The sequence below is a fragment of the Hibiscus syriacus genome, unplaced genomic scaffold (genome assembly GCF_006381635.1).
Source record: "Hibiscus syriacus cultivar Baekdansim isolate YM2019G1 unplaced genomic scaffold, ASM638163v2 tig00111095_pilon, whole genome shotgun sequence".
Lineage (NCBI taxonomy): Eukaryota > Viridiplantae > Streptophyta > Magnoliopsida > Malvales > Malvaceae > Hibiscus > Hibiscus syriacus.
The window spans coordinates 9,568,514-9,591,691 of record NW_024062980.1 but is presented as its reverse complement, the minus strand read 5'-3'; the positions used below and the strand labels follow the sequence as shown (position 1 = coordinate 9,591,691).

General features: G+C 32.7%; 1 pseudogene; it reads left to right on the top strand.

The window, feature by feature from the left end:
* On the top strand, nt 1-19,805 carry LOC120152588 (annotated as a pseudogene).
* Nucleotides 19,806-23,178: the final 3,373 nt, after the last annotated feature.

The window sequence follows — 23,178 nt, the reverse complement described above, 5'->3', positions numbered from 1 at the left end:
ATGGCTTTCCCTCATCACCAGTTTCAACAACACTGTCAACCTCAACGACAAGAACAATCTAAGAATTTCAGGTAAATAACCCTCAAAATTCAATCTTTAATTACTACAGAAAAAAAGATTTAATCCTAAATTGAAATTACAATTTGTTTCTATTTGTGTTTGATCTCAGGAACTTATACGTAGTTGATGGTCAGGTTCCGCCGCCACTTGCTTATTACAATACGCCTGATTTACTAGATTCGTCTCCGCATCCTCCTTATGTCCCTCCTTGTAATACCCTTCTGTTCTTTTTTTATTATTTTGATCTTTATTTTTCTATTGAATTTATAAGTAAAAATTCGAACTTGTTTAGTGGTTGAAAATACTAATTTTTTCATCCATTTGTTTTTATTATTATATTATTATTGTTATTGTTATTTTATTTATTACTATTATTATTTTATATTATTATTAATATTATTATTATTATTTACATTACATACCCAAAACTGAACCGACCCAGTTACAAGAGACAAACCCAGACCAGCTCAACAACAAACCCTAAACCCATCTAGGGTTTTCATTTTCTTCTCCAGCCGCCTCTCCTTGTCAGTTAGATCCAACGGTCCAGATGGCCCCAACAGAAACCCTAGGGTTATGATACCCTAGAGGCACATGGCCGCCGTTCGTCAGCCAGCCGCTGCCACTGCCGCTGCCACGACACCCAAACGAGGACTCCAGAAACGTTACTAGCCGCACACGCGTCGTCGTTTTTCGGTGAGTCACCACAAGTTCAGTGACTCACCAAGCTTCAGCCTTTTACTCGGTCCAAGACGAACACCGATGATGGTTATAAAACCATCAACCGAGCCTGCAAAGAAAAGAAAAGAGAAGCCAGAGAACCAACAACAACCCAAAAAAAACCAAATATCAGAACGAAAAAAAAAAGAGAGAACTTACCCTTGAAGCTTCGATCATCGCCGGAAGAACCAAACATCGCCGGAGAACAGAAAATACCGAAGGTATTTTCTTAGATCTACTCCGATTAGAAGTTTTTTAGGGGAAACTAAGGCCTGATTCGGCCTTAGGGATATCGGGGCTGTATTTCTGTGTAAAATAATATTTTTCGGCCACCGCTTGGCGGCGGTAGACGGTTGCCGTCCGATGACCGGATTCCCTCCGGTGAGGAAATCCTAGAGAGAAGGCAGAGATAATTCCTTCTCTCGGTTTTAGAGAGAGAGGAGAAGAAGAAATGAAAAAATAGCCTTAAGGCTGTGTAGTTTAGGGTTTAAATACCCCTCCTCGAACGACATCGTTTTGGGGAGAGGCCTGTGTGTAATATGATAAGGGTAAAACCCTTTCCGCAATTCTTATAAATTTATAACTTTACATTCTAGTCACTGAATTCAAATTATAATTATTTTTGTTCGACCTCCTAATTTTATTTATTTTATAATTTAGTCACTGGCTTATTTATATATTTTTTATGGTAAATATTATAATTAGTCCTTGTACGTTTGTTAAATAATATCTTAGTCCCGAAAGCATGTTTTAATTTATTTTAATTTGATATTCGAATTTGATATAATTTTAATTTAGTCACTAAATTAATTAATGGGTAAAATAGCATGTTTAGCCATTGTAATTTCAAATAACTAATTATGAATTAGGATATTTAATTTTATTGTGTTATAATTTAGTCAATAATTTCAAATACTTTCATTTATCTTACAAGTTTTATTACTTTTTATATTTTAATACTATAGTTTTAATTTTATTTATTTTAGTCACTGTTTAGTTATATTTTAATTTTATATGTTCATTTTTAATATATTTAATTATTATTATTATTATTATAAAAATATATATATAATAAATAATAAATAATATTTATTTATTTTATTTAAAATAATATTTATAAATTTAATTTTATAAATTACTTTTAAGAAAAATAATTATATTTAAATATATATTTATTTTTCAATATTAAGAAATGACAGTCTTAAAGCAACTGAATGTCTATTTTCTGATATTTTTAAATAAATAAATATCTTACTTTTATAAATTATATATATATATTTAATTATTTTAGATAAGTGTTTTATTAATATTTATTTATTTTTAATATTAAGAAAAGAGTTGTCTTAAAGCACCTAGAAACCCTTTTCTGATATTTTTAAATAAATAAATATCTTATATATATATATATATATATATATATATATATATAAATTAGTAAATTTTCTTAAAATTATAGTAATAAATTTGAAATAAATAGGATTATAAATATATCTCTGAATTTTTAAATTTCTAATAATAGAGACAATTTATAATTAACGAGTACCAATTTTAGGCATTATAGGGGTGCTATCTTTCCCTAAATGTAAACGACCACAAATTCCTTTTTTTTTACTAAAATCTATGGTTATACGCAGATTAGCTTATCTTTTAAATTATTTTTTCTTAAAATCTATTTTTAAAGATTATTTTTAGGTATTTGACCTACCTAAACGGTCAATGGCGACTCCCAAAACATTATTTTCTCAAAATCATTTATTTATCCCTTTATTTTTCCCGCCAAGTAAAAATTTGTACATGGGCAAAAACCTGTTACGACAGCTTGGCGACTCCGCTGGGGACTGGTCAAGCTTTGAAATTAATTATAAATTGTCTCTATCAATTAGAAATTTGAAATTCATATTTATTTAATTTATAATTCTTTTCTTTCAAATTTTTTTATTATTTATGATTTTCATAATTTTTATTATATTATTTATTAATGCCTTATTTTATTTTATTTTTTATTTTGTCAAAGGTTTGAAAATTTATCCTCTCACACAACACTTGCATTGCATAACATAAGCTTTATAATCAAGCTTGTCCCTTTTAAGTGGGAGTGAAAGCGACATCTTCGTGAGAATTTATCCTCTGTGTCAGACCCAGCAAGTAACTTTCGGGGTTCATATATCCTATATCTTCGTGAGAATTCATTCTCCGTGTCAGGCATAGGGAAATTTGTCCCCTCGAATTGAACTAGATCCACTTAAGTCTGTAGTGGACTACGATTGAGGGTTGGCAGCCCAAGGGGGCATCAACAAGGACAGTTTGAGTACCTTTACTCTTAGAATTGAAACTCTGTATATAGTAAACCCTAGAAACTCTTCTGATATGAAGACATTCTGAAATTTTGTCCAAAATAGGTGTACACAAAGGAGAAATGAATTCTAACTTTTTCCTTTTAATTTATTTATTTATTTTCCTACTGAATAAATTGCATGAGAATTTAGATTATGTTATGTAGAAAGCATGTTTAAATAAAAAATAGTTGGGTAGACATTAATTTAATTTTTCCTTCCCTATTATTTGAACTAATTCATTTCTTTTTTATGTTTTCTTTTATTTTTGTTGTTTGCATAGCATCATACATGATTAAAGGTATTGATCTTCGAGTTAATCGTCTCATTGGAAAACCTTCATCTATGGATAAAAAGTGTTCAAACCAAATAGTTCCAAATTCAGAAGTAAGATAGTCGTTCGGGGATTTACAAAGGCAAGGGGGAGACAGTCTGCAGGATGATTATGTACCTGAGTTAACAAGTTATGCTCCGGTTTCTCTAAAAAAAATGATATGCAAGATTTGAGAGGCATTTGGGAGAGTTGGGATTCAAATAGAAAGCTGCAGTTTTATCAGTCTTACGGGGACATCCCATATTTGCTCTATGTCGAAGTTGATGATGACTTGCTTCGAGCCCTGATTAAATTCTGGAATCTAGGATATAATTGCTTCATGTTCAATAAAGAGGATTTGGTTCCTACTATTGAAGAGTATACAACTTTGCTACATATAGAAGGGGCTTTGGAGAATCGAATTTATTCAAGGTTAGTTAAAACTCAATCTTTCCGAGTTAAATTAGCAAAGATTGCAGGAGTACGAGAGGAATGGGTAATAGCCCGTACGAAACAAAAGGGCGAAGGCGAAGGCATTGCCTCGACCAACATCAAAGAAATTATTCAGAGTCATCCAGATGATAAAGTACGATTTGATCTCTTTGCTCTGGGTATATATGGTATGGTCATCTTCCCGAAAGCATTGGGATACATTGAAGCTGCAGTAGTAGATTTGTTTGAACAACTACCTAAAAAGATCAATACTTCTTTGCAATTCTAGCAGAGACTTTTTGATCGTTAAGCGCTTGCAGAAGGCTGGGAGTTGGACGATTTTCGGGATGTGCACAATTATTATATGTCTGGATCCGTAGCCATTTTTGGAGGACATAAAAGGTCTCTTATCGCCGCTTTAATACAGACTACTCACCATTGAAAGAATTTCTGGAGCAAGAATGGCAAAAAGAAATCACAAAAGACATGTGGATAAATGCCCTTCGAAATCTGTAAAGCAATGACATCGTTTGGCGTGCCCCTTGGCAAATACAAAGGGAGTTCTTTTACAAATGTGGTGACTACAACTGGGTGATGTTTCTCGGTTTGTGGGGAGGAATTGGATATGCACCACTTCTGGTTATAAGACAGTACGAGGGTCGTCAATTTGTTCCTGTTACTGCTGGGTTACATTCGTCTAAGTTCGCATTTCATAGCAAAAATTACAAAAGAAACATCATGGATGTTGTTAATGCTTGGAAAACAACTTTCTGTATTCGAGCCAAAGCAACAAAAGTAATGTTAACTTTTGATTATGAGGAATAGAAGTCTGTCAGGAAAAATGAAAATATTCCTCTACCAGACCAAAATGAGGATATCTCTATGGAAGATCGCATTCGGGTAGTCCTGTCAGAGATAGAAATCCTGAAAGCTGAGTTTGAAGCAGAAAGAGAAGGTTGGTCGAAAGAATTAGAACAAATGAGACGAGATAAAGCTATGCTGGGCGTCGACGTTGACTTTCATTCAGCACAATGTGCAATGCTGAGGGAAAACAAAGAAAAAGTTGATGGTGAGTTCAAAACGTTAAAGAAGAATTACCATGAGCTACACAAATCCCGGAGAGCATCAGGATTGAGCAGAGCAACAACACAGATGACCAAAGAATTGAACAATGAGAAATGTCGAGTTGATGATTTGAAAGGAAAAAATAGCCGTTTACTCAAAAGCCTTGAGAAAGGAAAGCAAAAAAATGGAAGATCTTGAGGTTGACAAAAGGGAGTGAATTATAAAACACAAAGCTGAAAGTCGCGAGATTATGAATGAAATGCAGAAAGAAAGGGATCGAGCCAAAGAATTAGAAGAAATGAAGAATGTCATGCTTGAAAGATTTGAGGATGAGAAAAATACCTTGTTCAAGGGATTTGAAGCTGAAATGAACAATATGATTACCGAACTTGAAGTTAGAGGCCAAAGGATTGAAGAGTTCGATGTTCAAAAGGAAAATGGGAGTTGGAGAGAAAGAACTTCAATACCAGACTCGAAGTAGAGCAAGAGGTGGCCAAAAATTGGATGCAAAGATGTAGAAACAAGAATGTGCAAATCTAGAAGCTCAATCAAAGGACACAAGAAGCACGAACAAAACTTGAAGAAGATATAGATCAATGTAGAAACAAGAGCACAGAGTTTAATGTTTACATCTTGCAACTTGAAGAATCACTATTCCAAGAGAAGGTTCGTATAGGACCTACTGATCTTAAAGAGAGTTATGAGGAGAACGATTCACTACGAAGACGAATCCGAGATCTTGAAAAAACTCTGCACAATTATCAAGTCAGAATCACTGAATTAGAGCAAACTCTCGAGGGAACTAATGAACAATGGCAAAAATCTACTAATTTCTATGAAGAAAGAAGTGAAGAAAGAAACAATATGTTATTCGAGGCCATGGTACAAATGAGCAAAGTTGCCAGATATATTGGGGAGTTAGCTGCTGAAGCAAAGATTATTGAGCATTACGTTGATCCAGTTTCTAAGTTTGGAAAGAAGATATCATGGCTGTTGAAGGAAATCATAGAGCTTAATAGGAAAGCTATGTCCTATCTGTAGTTATGAATTATTATATAGAAACTTTTTTATGCTGATGGAAGTTGTTCTATGACAGTTAACTTTTTGGGATCAATACCTTTTGCATACATTCATTTTGCATACATTCATTGCATTATTTTCTTTATGTATAATTTTTATTTTACATTAAGATAAACATTCACTAAGTAAAATTCGAAAAAATAATATGAAAAGGATTTTCAATCGCAGTTATCCTTGCCAAACTAGAAATTCAACATCACTACGGTACTAGAAAAACGACTAAGAAAATGGAGGATAAAATACAACGTCTTGAGGAACAACATAATAAAGAACAAGCAGAAATGAGAATGAAGTTAGAGAAAATTGAAGTCAGCGTTGCAAACTCACAAGACAATAAGATGCAGAAAATAGAATATATGCTCAGAAAGCAAGCTGCCATTGGAAAAATTCATGAAAATCCTGTATCTTTTGACCAGGAACCTATGTATCCATTAGGTTTCCCACCAGAACCAGTTTATCATTATGGTATCACACCTGTGCAAATCCATGCTCGCACTTCCGCACTTCAAGAGACCAAACCTAATGAAAATCAACAAGTGGATCTTGCGTCTTCAAGCAAAAATCCTTTTATGTCAGATATGAAGATTGAAGATTTTAATGATGAGCATCTAATTCTAGATTTAAATGAGTTGAATGAGAAAGAAAAAGGCAATAAAGAATTATCTAGACAGATCAAGAGCTTAGAGGAAAGAATAAAATCCGTAGAAGTAACTGAATCGTTCTATGGGTTTGATGCTAGTGAGTTGAGTTTGGTCCCGGACCTAATCTTCCCCATCAAGTTCAAAGTTCCTGAATTTGAAAGATATGATGGTACTACATGCCCTTCATCCCACATTACCATGTTTTGTCGCAGAATGGCAGGTCATGTGAAAAATGAGAAATTGTTAATTCATTGCTTTCAAGATAGTTTGACATGACCAGCCTTAAAATGGTATACTCAATTGACCAAAGCCAACATTAGATCATGGAAAGATCTGGCAAAAGCATTTCTAGAGTAGTACCGCCACATTACAGATATGGTCCCTGATAGATAGACTCTCCAAAATTTGGAGAAAAAGAACACTGAAATATTCAGACAGTACGCCCAGAGATGGCGTGATACAACAACCCAAGTTCAGCCACCACTATTAGAAAAAGAAGCCACAGTGATGTTCGTCCACACTTTAAAGGCCCCATATTTAGGCCATTTAATGGGGAATGCAACCATAAATTTTGCAGATTTGGTTATTTCGGGAGAACTCATTGAGAATTTCATGAAAAGTGGCAAAATGAAATCAAGTGAAGGGTCTGGTTCCAAAAGACCCATGTATCGAAAAAAAGGAGAATGAAGTTAACAATGCGAACGCCTACAACAAGGACACCTTGAAAAGTGTTACAATAACCCATCTAAGGGTTAAGAAGGAGAAAACAAACACTAATCGAACGGAATCCATAGGATCTTGCAGGGAAAATGAGAGGCCTTCTTTTATACCATTACCAGTACCCTATGTTGAGATATATAATTCGCTGTTAAAGGCAGATGTCATACGGCCCTATTCTTTGATTCCCATACAACCACCATTCCCTCCATGGTATGATGTGAAAGCACACTGTGTTTATCATGACGGAATTACGGGTCACTATATTGAAAATTGTTTGGCATTCAAAAGGGTGGTCCAAAATTTGATTAATACTGGAAAATTGGAATTCAATTCACCAGCTATATCAAATCATCCACTGCCAAATCATGGAGACAAAAATGTGAACGCAATCCAAGAAGAGAATGAAAGGAAAGCAAAAATTGATGTTTCTAAAATTAAATCTCCTTTTGGTTGGATATTTCAACAACTCTCCCTATCTGATATGATTCAGCAACAATTCAAGCCAAAGCATAATGAAAACGAAAATTATTAAGAATACCATCAAGAAAAGGGATATGGAATTCAATTATTCCCTGAATTTAGGGATTTGGTACAAAACCTGATGAATAACAAAGAAATAGAGTTCTTTGAAGAAGACTCAGGAAAAAGAGAAGATGACGTTTGCGCATCAGAAGATTCTAAACCTAAGCAGAAAACAAGTGATCCCGTGATTATTACTGTTAAATCATCTACAGTGAATCGAAAGTGGTTATCACAACTCCTTTACCATTTCCATATAAGGATACCCACAGGGTACCTTGGAATTATACTACCAATGTTTCAATGGTAGGAGGATATGTTTCTCTGGAAAAAGCAGAAGAGAAAGTACAGAGTGTAGATTCGACATCTAAAGCAGTAAGTGAAGTCGGATTCTTTACAAGAAGTGGGAGGTGTTATTCTCCCGAGACATCGAATGCATCAGAATAGGCAAAAGCAAAGGGAAAAGCCACAATGATACCCCAAAAGGTATTTGATGATGAATCCCCGCCAACAGTCAATGAGCCCGTAAAGGAAAAACAAGCACAAGAATTTTTGAAATTTTTGAAACATAGCGAATATAGTGTGTTGAGCAGCTACATAAACAACAAGCGCGAATTTCAATTCTTGATTTGTTGATGAATTTAGAAGTACACAGAAATGTCTTGATGAAAGTTATCAATCAAACATTCATCCCTGAAGATATATCTCTCAACAAGCTTGACAGGATTGTGGGGCACATAGCTGCTGATAATTATATAACGTTCACTGATGATGAAATACCTGAAGGTGGAATGGGATCAGTGAAAGCTTTGAATATTACCACACATTGTCATGGCCATGTGTTGCCAGGAGTACTAATTGATAATGGATCCACTCTTAACTTGATGCCTTTGGTCACACTTCAAAGGATGCCGGTGGATAAATTGCACATGAAGAATTATCAGAACATAGTATGAGCTTTTGATGGCACTCAAAAGGAAGTGCTAGGAAAAATGGAAATACCACTGTTGATAGGTCCCGTAGTGTACAATATTGACTTTGTGGTAATGGATATCCACCCTACATATAATTGTTTATTGGAACGGCCATGGATTTATTCTGCAGAAGCTGTTTCTTCTTTGTTGCATCATAAATTGAAGTTCGTTATTGACGATCAACTGATATTCGTAGGAGTTGAGGAAGAAATCATTGCGTCTGTGATAAGTGATGCTCTGTATATTGAAACCAATGATTATGCTCTCGAATGCTCTTTCCGAGCTTTGGAATTTTCAATATGACCTTTATTGCCTAGGGAAGCAAAGTTCCACATCCCAGATTGTCTGATTGCACTAAGATGACTGTACGACAGACTTTAGGCATAGGAGCTAAAATCGGGAAAGGTTTGGGAAAGAATCTTCAGGGAGGTTCAGTTCCTATAAGCATGAAGATGAAGAAAGATCGTTTTGGGCTTGGATTTAAGCCTAATTTTTCGCAAAGGAACAAAGAGATGAAAAGAAGAGGTGAAAATAGAAGGGCAAGATTGAAGGGAGAAGAAATTCCTTGTGAACGCATGTCTTTCCCTCATCTGAAGTCCACATTCAAATCCGGAGGAATGGTTAATGTAGAACAACAACTTGTTGATGCTCTTAAAGTAGAAAAGTTGACAAAAGATCAAAACATAATTGAAGAAGCTATAGGAGGATTATTTATCAACATGATCACAAATGACCACAAGACTGGAAAATACTTGGCTGGAATTCGCCCTTGCCTTCCTGGTGAAACGCTAAACAATTGGACTGCTGAAGATCTCCCTGTAGTTTTTAGTATTAACACAAAGTAATACTCAGAACCAATCTTTATGTTTTAGCCCAAGAATATAAAAAGTTTTTTGTTATCTTGTAAGGGCAGTTGTTAAGCTCACTTAATATCAAATATAAGAAGTTTTCTTAAAAATCTCAAATGGCAATCATTCTTTATACTTTACATTTTTATATATTTTTACATTCATTATTTCTCATTCTTTATATTTATTTCATAAATTTACTATATCCTTTCGGAAATATGTCCGATTTAAATTTGTAGGTATCACAATGTTAATAGCATGATTATTCCTAAATTTAATCATGAGATAAATTTAGAACGGCCCATATATTTGGAGGAAATCAATGAGTGTGAGGATGAAGTAAAATGTGATGTTCCTACCAAATTGTTAAGACTGGTAGAAAAAGAAGATAAACAGATTTTACCTCACAAAGAAGAGATTGAGACTATAAATCTGGGAGCCAATGAAGAAATGAAAGAAGTGAAAATTGGTACTACTTTGTCAGCACATATAAAACGAGAATTGATAGATCTCCTCCAAGAGTTCAAAGATATTTTCCCCTGGTCTTATCAAGATATGTCTGGTTTGAGTACAGATTTAGTGGTCCATAAACTTCCGATCAATTCAGAATATAAACCTGTTCAACAAAAGCTCAGACGAATGAGGCCAGAAATGTTGTTGCAGATTAAAGAGGAAGTGATGAAGCAGATTAATGCAGGATTTCTACAGGTAGCCAAATATCCAGAATGGGTAGCCAAAATAGTTCCAGTACTAAAGAAGAATGGGAAAGTTTGAATATGTGTGGATTACAGAGATCTTAACAAAGCTTGTTCAAAAGATAGCTTTCCATTACCTCACATAGACACATTGGTGGACAATACAACAAGATATGCATGGTTTTCCTTTATGGATGGCTTTTCAGGATATAATCAGATAAAAATGAACCCTGAAGACATGGAAAAAATAACATTCGTAACCATGTGGGGCACTTTCTGTTACAAAGTAATGCCATTTGGATTGAAAAATGCAGGGGCAACGGTATCAGAGAGCAATGGTAACTCTGTTTCATGACATGATGCATAAAGAGATTGAAGTATATGTGGATGATATGATTGCCAAATCTTGAACTAAAGAAGAACATATTCAAAATCTAAGAAAGCTTTTCCAAAGATTGAGAAAGTATCAATTAAAGCTCAACCCCGCTAAATGCACTTTTGGGGTAACATCAGGGAAGCTTTTGGGATTTGTAGTCAGCCAAAAAGGAATCGAGATTGATCCAGATAAAGTAAAAGCAATTCAAGATCTTCCACCACCCAATACAAAAAAAGAAGTTCGAGGCTTCTTGGGGGAGATTCAATTATATATCTCGATTCATTTCTCAATTGACTGACAAATGTAATCCAGTGTTCAAGTTACTTCGAAAGAACAATCCTGAAGTATGGAATGATGAATGTCAAGAAACTTTGGATATTATTAAGAAATATTTATCCAATGCCCCCATTTTAGTATCACCAGTGCCTGATAGATCGTTAATTATCTACTTGACAGTCTTTGAAAATTTGATAGGATGTGTACTGGGACAACATGATGAATCTGGAAGAAAAGAAAAAGCTATTTATTATCTGAGTAAGAAATTTACTGATTGTGAAATTCAATACCCACCAATACAAAAATTATGTTGTGCCTTGGTGTAGGCTACTCGAAGACTCAGACAATACATGTTATATCATAACACTTGGCTGATATCTAGACTGTATCCTTTAAAGTTCTTAATGGAATCACCAACTTTGACAGGAAAAATGGCTATATGGCAGATGTTATTATCTGAGTTTGATATCGTATATGTCAACCAAAAAGCAATAAAAGGAAGTGTCATAGCTGATTTTCTGGCCAGTCGTGTAACAGATGATTATCAGTCTCTGAGTTTTAATTTTCCAGATGAAGATTTGTTATGCATATCCATGAATGAAGAAGTCAGAACAAATGATGAATCCTGGCTAGAAGCATTATTGAAGAAGTAGACAGTGGGATATGTGGAACACATGCAAATGGTCTTTCCATGGCTAGAAAAATAATGAGATATGGGTATTACTGGCCTACCATGCATACAGATTGTATTGATTATGCAAGGAGATGTCATAAATGCCAGGTATATGCAGATAAAATTCATGTACCTCCATCGCCTTTACATGTAATGACAACACCTTGGCCATTTTCTATCTGGGGAATAGATGTCATTGGGTCAATCACACCAAAAGCATCAAATGGGCATTGTTTCATCCTAGTGGTAATTGACTATTTTACCAAGTGGATTGAAGTTTCTTCATATGCCAATATTAAGAGGTCTACAGTTTGCAAATTTATAAAGAAAGAAATAATCTGCCGTTATGGGCTGCTAGAGAGAATCATCACAGATAATGATCTGAACTTGAACAATAAAATGATGACCGAACTTTGTGCACAATTTAAGATCAAGCATGCAAACTCAGTGGCGTATCGTCTAAAGATGAAGGGAGCAGTTGAAACAGCAAACAAGAACATCAAAAGAATCATTACAAAGACTACTGAAACTTACAAAGATTGGCAAGAGAAGTTACCTTTTGCCTTATATACATATCGAACTATTATGCGAACATCTACTGGGGCAATGCCTTTTTCTTTAGTCTATGGAATGAAAGCAGTCTTACCAATTGAAGTTGAGATTTTGTCACTTCGAATTTTGAGAGAGGTAAAATTGGATGAATCTGAATGGATCCAAGCTCGATTTGATCAATTGAACCTTATTGATGAGAATAGATTGAAAGCTATTTGCCATGGGCAGATGTATAAAAAACGAATGATGAAGTCTCATGACAAAAGTGTATATCCAAGAGAATTCCAAAAGGGTGATCTAGTGTTGAAAAAGATCTTGCCTATACATAAAGATTTCCGTGGGAAATGGATGCCTAATTGGGAAGGGCCATATGTTGTAAAAAAGGCCTTTTCCGGAGGAGCGTTGATTTTTGCAGAAATAGATGGAAAAGTTCTGAGAAACCCAATAAACTCATATTCTGTCAAGAAATATTATGCTTGAAGAAGAAAAAAAAGAAAAAAATAATAATAAAAAATAGAAAAGGAGGGTCAAGATGAAAACCCGCAAAGGGCGTCTTGCAACCAAAGGAAGGATTTGAGTTGAAAACCTAAAAGGGCGGCTCAAATGCATGTTGATATTAGGCATCTGACAATTAAACCCTCTTAAGAGTTTGATATTTTGGGAGAAACTTTACATCTACAAGCATTCTGGCAACGTTTGAGATCTTCCAGACATAAGCTTACCTCAGTGCTCTAAATTATATCAAGTTGATTAGTTTAGAAATACTTATGCTAATAATTTGTTGAGTCATTTGAATTTTTATCATTCCTATGTTTGACATAGCTTTGAATACATTTCTATATATTTATTATTTATTCCAATTTTATCTTTTTGAAGTTCAATTTATTTTTGAAATTCAATTTATAACTTTCACATTAACATCTTGCAAATGAATTAACATAATTTTGAAACAAGCAAAAATTTTTCTGGTTATTACTCTATGTTAATACTTTTAAGTGCATGGAATCCAAAGTAAGTCTTATCAATATTTGCAATCATTGTTGAAAAGCAAACAAGTTATTACCATCATAGAATTATTTGGAAGCAAGTAAAACAGAAAAGCAGAAAAAAAAATTCTAGGTAGAAGCCATAGGAAATGATGAATGTGTTGTCAAATGTTTTACGAACCAATAATTATGGTACTGAACCAGTAATTATGGTGCTGAACCAATGTTGCGATCATATGGTGTTTCCATTTATTGATCTAAAATGAAGTTTGTCTTCTTCAACACTAAGCTTTGAAGTGAGATATGATGAAGATTTTCTCCACAAAAGGGAAACTGAAATTTTAACAACAAGAAACTAGTGGAGCCAACTAAGATTGAACAACAGATTGTTGTTAAGTATCTCGACATGATATGGTCTGAATGGCTTTGTTTGAAATCTGATTAGATGTGAAGACATGAATGGAATTAGGATAAATCCTCCTTATAGTCCAATTAGAACATACTGCTCTCTTGCTTTATCAACTAAGTTTGGCATATCTACATCTTCATTCTTTAAAGATGATAGATTCTCTTTTCAAAGAAGAAAGATTTATTGGATTTCTACACAAGTGAAGAAAGATCGAGTTCACCACTTTGAAATCAAATAAATATGAACTTAACATTCATGCATCATGTTTAGATATTTGCAAAATAGGGGCATTTTCATTCATTTTATCTATGTTGAACTTTTGACAGGAATTTCAAAAATTTTAGCAAAGATTCGAATCCATCATTCAATGGATCAACATTTCCGGAAGAGTTCATAATGAGAAGAATTCATCTGAAGAAGAAAGAAGAAGTTCATAATGAGAAGAATTTGTTCAACCTTTTGCTTGAATTCATCACTCGATGGATCAACTTTTCCAGAGGAAGTTCATAATGAGAAGAACTTATCTGAAGAGGAAGAAGAGTTCATAATGAGAAGAACTCATCTGAAGAAAGAAGAAGAAGTTCATAATGAGAAGAATTTGTTCAACCTTTTGCTTGAATTCATCATTCGATGGATCAACTTTTCCAGAGGAAGTTCATAATGAGAAGAACTTATCTGAAGAGGAAGAAGAAGTTCATAATGAGAAGAACTTGTTCAACCTTTGCATGACTCTATCACAGAAAGAGATAAATCAACATTAACATTTCCAGAAGTGTTCATAATGAGAAGAACTCATATGAAGAAGGAGAAGAAGTTCATAATGAGAAGAACTTGTTCAACCTTTGCATGACTCTATCACAGAAGGAGATAGATCATCATCAACATTTCCAGAAGTATTCATAATGAGAAGAACTCCTCTGAAGAAGGAGAAGAAGTTCATAATGAGAAGAACTTATTCAACCTTGCCTTAATTCATCACATATAAAGCCAAATTAACAACCCCTCTTTTGAAGATCAACATTTTCAGAAGGAGTTCATAATGAGAAGAACTCATCTGAAAAAGAAGAAGTTCATAATGAGAAGAATTTGTTCAACATTTTGCTAGATTACATCATAGAAGAAGATAAATTGTCATCCATAGTGGAAAAGTTCATAATGAGAAGAATTAATCCCAAAAAAGAATTTGTTCAACATTTCCATCACAATCAAGTGAAGTCAAATGGATAAAAAACTTATTATCTTTTCGTCTTTGCCCTATTCTTGTTAACACAAGAATGAGCAAAGAGGGGCAGCTGAAGATACTAATTTTTTCATCCATTTGTTTTTATTATTATATTATTATTGTTATTATTATTTTATTTATTACTATTACTATTATTATTTTATAATTATATTATTATTATTATTATTATTATTATTATTATTATTATTATTATTATTATTATTATTATTATTATTTACATTACATACCCAAAACTGGACCGACCCAGTTACAAGAGACCAACCCAGACCGGCCCAATAATAAACCCTAAACCCATATAGGGTTTTTATTTCCTTCTCCAGTCGCCTCTCCTTGTCAGCTGTTGGATCTGACTTAGATCCAACGGTCTAGATGGCCCTAACAGAAAACCTAGGGTTATGATACCCTAGGGCCACATGGCCGCCGTTCGCCAGCCAACCGCTGCCACTGTCGACGCTCGCTGCCACGACACCCAAACGAGGACTTCAGAAACGTTACCAGCCACACACGCGTCGCCGTTCTTCGGTGAGTCACCACAAGTTCGGTGACTCACCAAGCTTCATCCTTTTACCCGGTCCAAGACGAACACCGATGATGGTTATAAAACCATCAACCAAGCCTACAAAGAAAAGAAAAGAGAAGCCAGAGAACCAACAACAACCAAAAAAAAAACCAAATATCAGAACGAAAAAATAAGAGAGAACTTACCCTTGAAGTTTTGATCATCGTCGGAATCACCAAATTATAAATGTATAACTTTACATTCTAGTCATTGAATTCAAATTATAATTATTTCAGTTCGGCCTCTTAATTTTATTTATTTTATATTTTAGTCATTGACTTATTTATATATTTTTTATGGTAAATATTATAATTAGTGCTTGTAAGTTTGTTAAATAATATTTTAGTCCCAAAAGCATGTTTTAATTTATTTTAATTTGATATTCGAATTTGATATAATTTTAATTTAGTCACTAAATTAATTAATGGGTAAAATAGCATGTTTAGCCACTGTAATTTTAAATAACTAATTATGAATTAGGGTAATTAATTTTATTATGTTATAATTTAGTCATTAATTTCAAATACTTTTATTTATCTTACAAGTTTTATTACTTTTTATATTTTAATACTATAGTTTTAATTTTATTTATTTTAGTCACTGTTTAGTTATATTTTAATTTTATATGTTTATTTTCAATATATTTAATTATTATTATTATTATTATAAATATATAATAAATAATATTTATTTATTTATTTATTTATTTTATTTTATTTTAAATCCTATTTATAAATTTAATTTTATAAATTACTTTTAATAATTATATTTAAATATATATTTATTTTTCAATATTATAAAAGGGCATTCTTAAAGCAATTGGATGTCCATTTTCTGATATTTTTAAATTAATAAATATCTTACTTTTATAAATTATATATATATTTTAATTATTTTAGATAAATATTTTATTAATATTTATTTATTTTTAATATTAAGAAAAGAGCTGTCTTAAAGCACCTAGAAGCCATTTTTTGATATTTTTAAATAAATAAATATCTTATTTATATATATAAATTAGTAATTTTTCTTAAAATTATAGTAATAAATTTGAAATAAATAGGATTATAAATATATCTCCGAATTTTTAAATTTCTAATAATAGAGACAATTTATAATTAATGAGTACTAATTTTGGGCGTTATAGGGGTGCTAATCCTTCATTAAATGTAAACGACCAGAAATTCTTTTTTTTTTTTCCCTAAAATCTTTGGTTATATGCAGATCAACTTATCTTTTAAATTATGTTTTCTTAAAAACTATTTTTAAAGATTGTTTTTAGGTATTTGATATACCTAAAAGGTCAATGGGGACTCCCAAAACATTAGTTTTTCAAAATCATTTATTTATACCTTTATTTTTCCCGCCAAGTAAAAATTCGTACCCGGACAAAAACCGGTTATGGCAGTGGTATTTGGCTTAAACTACTGCATTATTATTTCTTTATTTTTACTTTTTGAGCATCAAAATTGGAACTTCGTTGTTTAATATTTCTGGGACTTTTTTTCATTCACGAAAAAAGTTTTTATAACTATTGGGTATGTTGCATTTTTATTGGTTTAGTTCATGTTGTTGGTTTTGCACCGGGTCCGGTTCCTCTTACAGATGGGAGTGATGGAGGAGCTGAGTTGCAATGGAATAATATGGTTGAATCTAAAAGGAAGAAGCTAAAGGAACAAGATCTTTTGGAGAACAATTCACAGATATCTTCTGTTGATTTTTTTCAACCACGGTCGGTCTCAACAGGATTAGGTTTGTCACTAGATAATAATAATCGGATGGCTTCTTCGGTTGATTCGCCGCTGCTATCTCTCATTGGCAATGACATTGATCTTGAGTTGCAGCGGCAGGATGCAGAGATTGATAAATTGCTCAAAGCTCAGGTCTGGCTTTATGGACTTTAGCTTCTTGATGAATTTTTCCAAATGTAAATAATCATGTTTCATTAGCTTCCTTGATTTTTGTATACATCCGTCTATATTTTAGGATGTCATTTGCGCCCGTATGTGGACAATAATTGGCTTTGTGGTCATAGAATGCATACACATTTATCATGCTTTAATGCTATTTTTTGGATAACTCCGCTACAATCAATACTATATACTACTATATACTACTATATACTATATGTGATCAGTTTGTGTTTCTATACAAACTATCCAGCCTATACAGTCTATCAAATACCAAAATTTTAATGCTAAATTATTTTTTTTATTGTTTGTTTCAGATTTTTTCGTAGTTTCTTTGTATGGCCATTGAGCCTATTAACGGTAGATATGGAACATTCCACTTTAACACATTTCAGGATATTTTGTTGTATTTGGGTGTTAGCATCTTCTCTACATGCAAATGAGCAAAGTGATATGAGAGTGAGTCCAGCATTCGCTTATCTTGCAAACATTCATTGTTCTTCAATTTTACTTAAACTATTGAACTTTTCTTTGACATAACTTTTCTTCTTCATTGTATTTTCATCTTTTTGTAGAATTAATATCAATTAAATATCCTTAACCCTCTGCACTTCTGCGTTTTCACCAACTATGTGGTGAATTTCGTCAGGTGCATAATTGCATTTCCTTTTCCTGAAAATAACAGTGTACCTTATAGAAAGAAGGGTTACTTATGCCTATGCTAGAAATTAGAGAAAATATGTGGAATTGAATTAAATGAACTCTTCATGTTTTCAGCACATAAATTTTTCGATTTATATTAATCAATTTTAGAGAACCTTTGCTATCGGTAATGCTACAATTGGGTAATGTCCCTTCTCTGCACCGAGTAAAAATCTTAATTGAAGATTGCTTGATTTCTAGTATATGACTCGTGGTAAGAGTTCTAGTGTAACTATTCTACTAGAGAGTTAATAGGACTATCACTAAGAGTTTTAGTATAAATGCTCTATGAGAGATTTATTAGGATCAGTTTATTATCATCAGAGCTTAATCAGATCTTAGATTTATATTAGAAATGGCTTTTAAGCCATGGTAGGATGTGCAAGAGGTCAAGGAAGAGGAAATCAAGGCCAGGAAATGGAGTTGTCTGAGATGAAATGCATGACTGAAGAACTGTTGCAGGTTGATCCAAAGGATCATGGGCACCTTTTTGGAATCTCTATCTGGGTTTCCACATTTTCCTGTCGATTTAAAGCTTGTACAGCCTGTGACAATTCTTAAAATCCTGGGCCTCTTCTCAGACAACTTCATTTGCTGGCCTTGATTTCCTCTTTCTTGACCTCTAGTACCTCCTACCATGGCTTAAAAGCGATTTCTAATATAAATCCTAGGATCTGATCAGGAGAAAAAATTGAACAGCTAAAAAAATTGAAGATGGCAGGCCTAATTGAATAGGGATAAAAATGTTACCTACTTTATAATAATAAAAAACTGATCCTAATAACCCTCTAGTAGAGTAATTGTAATAAAACTCTAACTAACAATCCTTTTAACTCTTTAGTATAATAGTTATACTAGAACTTTGGCTAAGAGTCTTATTCTAATCGCATTAAATAATAATTAAAAGAACAAAAAGCATAGGCTTGCATAAACTAATAATTTAAAAATCAGATTTTAAATAATTAAGTTAGACTTTGAGGCTCCTGCAGCATAATTACTCTAAGGGTGTTAGTGGAGGAGGATAATTTGATTGTATCTCTAGTGTTGTTCACGTGGTGAAATCTATTTATTTGTTGTTAGTTTTAACATTCACTTTCTATCCTTTTGCTTATTATATGTTTTTCAACAAGTTGTTTTGAATTTTATTTTTGCTGAAAGTATTCCGAATCCCTGCTTCTTTAAATAGGGTGACCGGTTACGGCAAGCTGTTTTAGAGAAGGTACAAAGTAGTCAACTTCAGACAATTTCACTTGTTGAAGAGAGAGTTGTTCAGAAACTCCGTGAGAAAGAAGAAGAAGTGGAGAATATTAACAAGAAAAATATGGAACTAGAAAAGCAAATGGAGCAATTAACCATGGAAGCAGATGCCTGTCAACACCGTGGCAGATACAATGAAAACATGATTACGGCCCTCAAGTTTAATCTTCAGCAAGCTTATGCCCAAAGTAGGTATAGTATAGTAAGGAAGGATGTGGTGATAGTGAGGTTGATGATACAGCTTCATGCTGCAATGGCAGAGCCATTGATTTTCATCTGCCCAGCAAGGAGAACAGTGACGTGAAAGAGTTGATGACTTGTAAAGTCTGCAGAGTGAATGAAGTCTGCATGCTTCTGTTGCCTTGTAAGCATCTCTGCCTGTGTAAAAGCTGTGAAAGTAAGCTTAGCTTTTGCCCCCTGTGTCACTCATCTAAATTTATTGGCATGGAAGTCTTTATGTAATGATTATACATATAAAACCTTTTAATCTTACACTAAACTTATATCCAGTACTCTTGTGATATAGATGGTCTCTTGTTCTTAGGCCCTTTCATGATTTTAACCTTCAGTTGTAAAAGAAAAAAGTGAAGAGTTTTGCATGTTAAGGATTCTGATTCGTCACTGTGCAGGAGTAGACATTGTTATTCTCTTGTTCTGTATTAAGCTGTAGTAATTTTTAAGTTTTCCCTGCTCAATGCTGTATGGTTTTCTTTTGTAGCTTATGGCAGAATTTCCTAGGGACACCATATGTTGTGAAGTACTGTGAAATGATTGGATAAGTTTTGGATAGGGCCAGATCAGGGCCGGCTCTGACGTTTTTTTTGGCCCGGGGTAAAATTTAAAAAATGGGCCCTAATTTAAAAGAATATTAAAAAATATGCAATATAAAATTTTAATTAATTTTTATTAAATTAAATAAATATTAATTCATTACAATATAAAAATGTCAAAAACATATTTAATCATATAAATACTTATAAAAAACATTGTCTTCGAGCATTTCTTGATGCAAAATCATTGATGATAGTATCAACATCAATGTTTTTCAACATATTTTTCTCAATATATAACATAGCGAGTTCATTCAATCTTTCTTGTGACATTGTTGACCTCAAGTAATTCTTCAATAATTTCAGCTTTGAAAAACTTATTTCCGCGGATGCTACCGTTACCGGCAATGTTAATAAGATTCGATAAGCAATTGAAACATTAGGATAACAATCTCTAGCTTTAACAAACTCAAGAACTTCAAGCGCTGACATGAATACATTTGGCAAAGTCAATTGCAGCACTTTCATTTCAGAAAAAAAATCATCTGCATCAACATCCGACAAATTATTATGAGAAAAAATAATCTTAAAATTATTGCAACATTCTTTTAATTTATTGTCATCCAATGACTTCAACCTTGTAGAATCAATTAAAAATCCAAAATAATTTTCAAAAATCTTTAACTGTTCAAATCTATCTTTCAAAGAAGTGAGCGCCATATCAACAACAACAAAAAAATAATTAACTTTAAAAGACTCCTCTGCTGATTGCATTTCTTCATCGTGGTCATTCTCATCAAATTGTCTTTTTCTAAAAATACGACGCTTAGTCGGAAAAATTGGCTCTATGTTCATATCTAATGCAAGACTTTTAGCAATATCTATACTAGCTTCGAACCCCTTATTTCTATAGTTTTCAAAAATGACATTATACCTTCCAACTCCTTTATGGTAGTATCAATGCACATTGATTTAGATTGTAATTTCTTACTTACCGTGTTGATAGCAAATAAAATATCATACCAGATAACCATTCCAAGTAAGAATTCAAAACTTTGAAGGGCACTAGCTAAACTTTCTGCTTCACTTTTTGCTTTTGCGTCATTACCACAATATTCATATAATTGTAACAAAGCTAACCTTATTTTAGGAGTATGACATTTAATAGCTTTGACACTTTTAATTCGACTTTCCCATCGAGTATCAAATAAAGATTTCACAGTTTCCGGAACATTATCACATAAAATTTTCCACCTTTTGGTAGAACTTGCGAACAATGAATATATATGTTGCACAATCCCAAAAAAAGAAATAACTTTAACACAAGAATGTGCCATATCAGAAAGAGAAAGATTAAGATTATGACAAGCGCATGGCATATATAAAGCTCTAGGATTTATTTCAAGTAATCTCTTTTGAACACCTTGGTGTTTTCCTTTCATATTAGAACCATTGTCATATCCTTGGCCCCTCACATCATCAAGGTTCAACTCTAGAGATTGCAATGTATTTACTAATTCATTGAAAAGCCTCAATCCATTTGTATCATCCACTTTCAAGAACTCTAAAAAGTACTCTTCTATTTTTACTTTGTTGTTTGACATATTTACGCATCGTACTATTAGAGTCATTTGTTCTTGATGACTTACATCAGGGGTACAGTCAAGAATAACAGAGAAATACTTTGCCTTCTGGATGATCTTTAGAATAGAAGTTCTAATACTATGAGCCAAGAGAGAGATTAATTCATTTTGAATGATATGACCAAGATAATGATAATGAATATTTTCACTTTGAATACGCCTAATATGGTCTTGCATAGGCAAATCAAATTCAACAATCATTTCAATTAATCCTAAAAAATTTCCATTATTCTCATTGTAAATTTTCTCACTAGATCCTCGAAAAGCTAAATTATTTTTAGCAAGACATTTTACAACACAAACTATTCTTATTAAAACTTGCCTCCAACGTTCTTTCTCTTTTGAAATTCCTTGTTGCAAATCTTTATCAAGTGTTTGATTAGTTTTTAATCTCACTCTTAATTCACTCCAAATATTCATGTTAGTCATATGCTCAATACTATTTTCATGTTGTTCGAGTCTCTCACTAAGATGCTTCCAATCATTTAATCCATCATTTGCTAAATAACTCTTATTGTTTTGTTTTGTAAACAATTTACAACAAAAACAATAAACTTTGTCCACATGTTTAGAATAGACCAACCATTTTCTATCGCTAATCTCTCCAATACTCAACTTTTTAGAAAAATAAGCATATGAAAAATGCCTAGAATTATTGGCTAAGGGAAATTTTAAATTCAATTCTCTTATAGGCCCCTTTTCAACTAAAATATCTCTAGATTTGTTATCAAGATTACCCCAATTTCTAGGATCATAAATGTCTACAGTAGGGACTAAGTGTTGATCAATCCCAACATCTTCAACATTAGACTCATTTTGTGCATGATTATGGACATTTAAATTAGACTCATTTGAATAACTATCAAGATTATTTAAATTCTCAGCAATATCATTTAAATTTTCATTAGAAGACTCTCCTACTCTATTTTTAAAGAATTTATCAAGAGCTCCCTTTTGTGATTCTATTAAATCATCTATTTGTTTTCTTTTTTTTTCTTTTTTCACTACCAGACAAATGTTTTTTAGGAAACATTATATAACAATGCAACTAATGTAGAAAAGAACAATAACACCTGTAAATGGGAAGATCCTCGATCGAAGTATTTATACGCCAAATTCGTAACACTGTAATGATTGAACTTAGAAGGAAGATGAAGTATCTGCATATCCACGTTTGACATTTCATATCCAAAATTTATGAAACAAAAAAAAGAGAATAAGTTTATCTATAATTTAGAAATATATAAAAATAAAAATAAAAATAAAAAGAATTTGGAAACACGAACTTACTTAGGATTTTAAAAATATCTTCAATGACCACAATTGATGATAAGTAATTGTGTTTGTGAATTGTGAGAAATATGAGAAATTGAAAATTGAGAACAATAAGAAATAAATTGATTTTACTTCAATGTTCTCCTA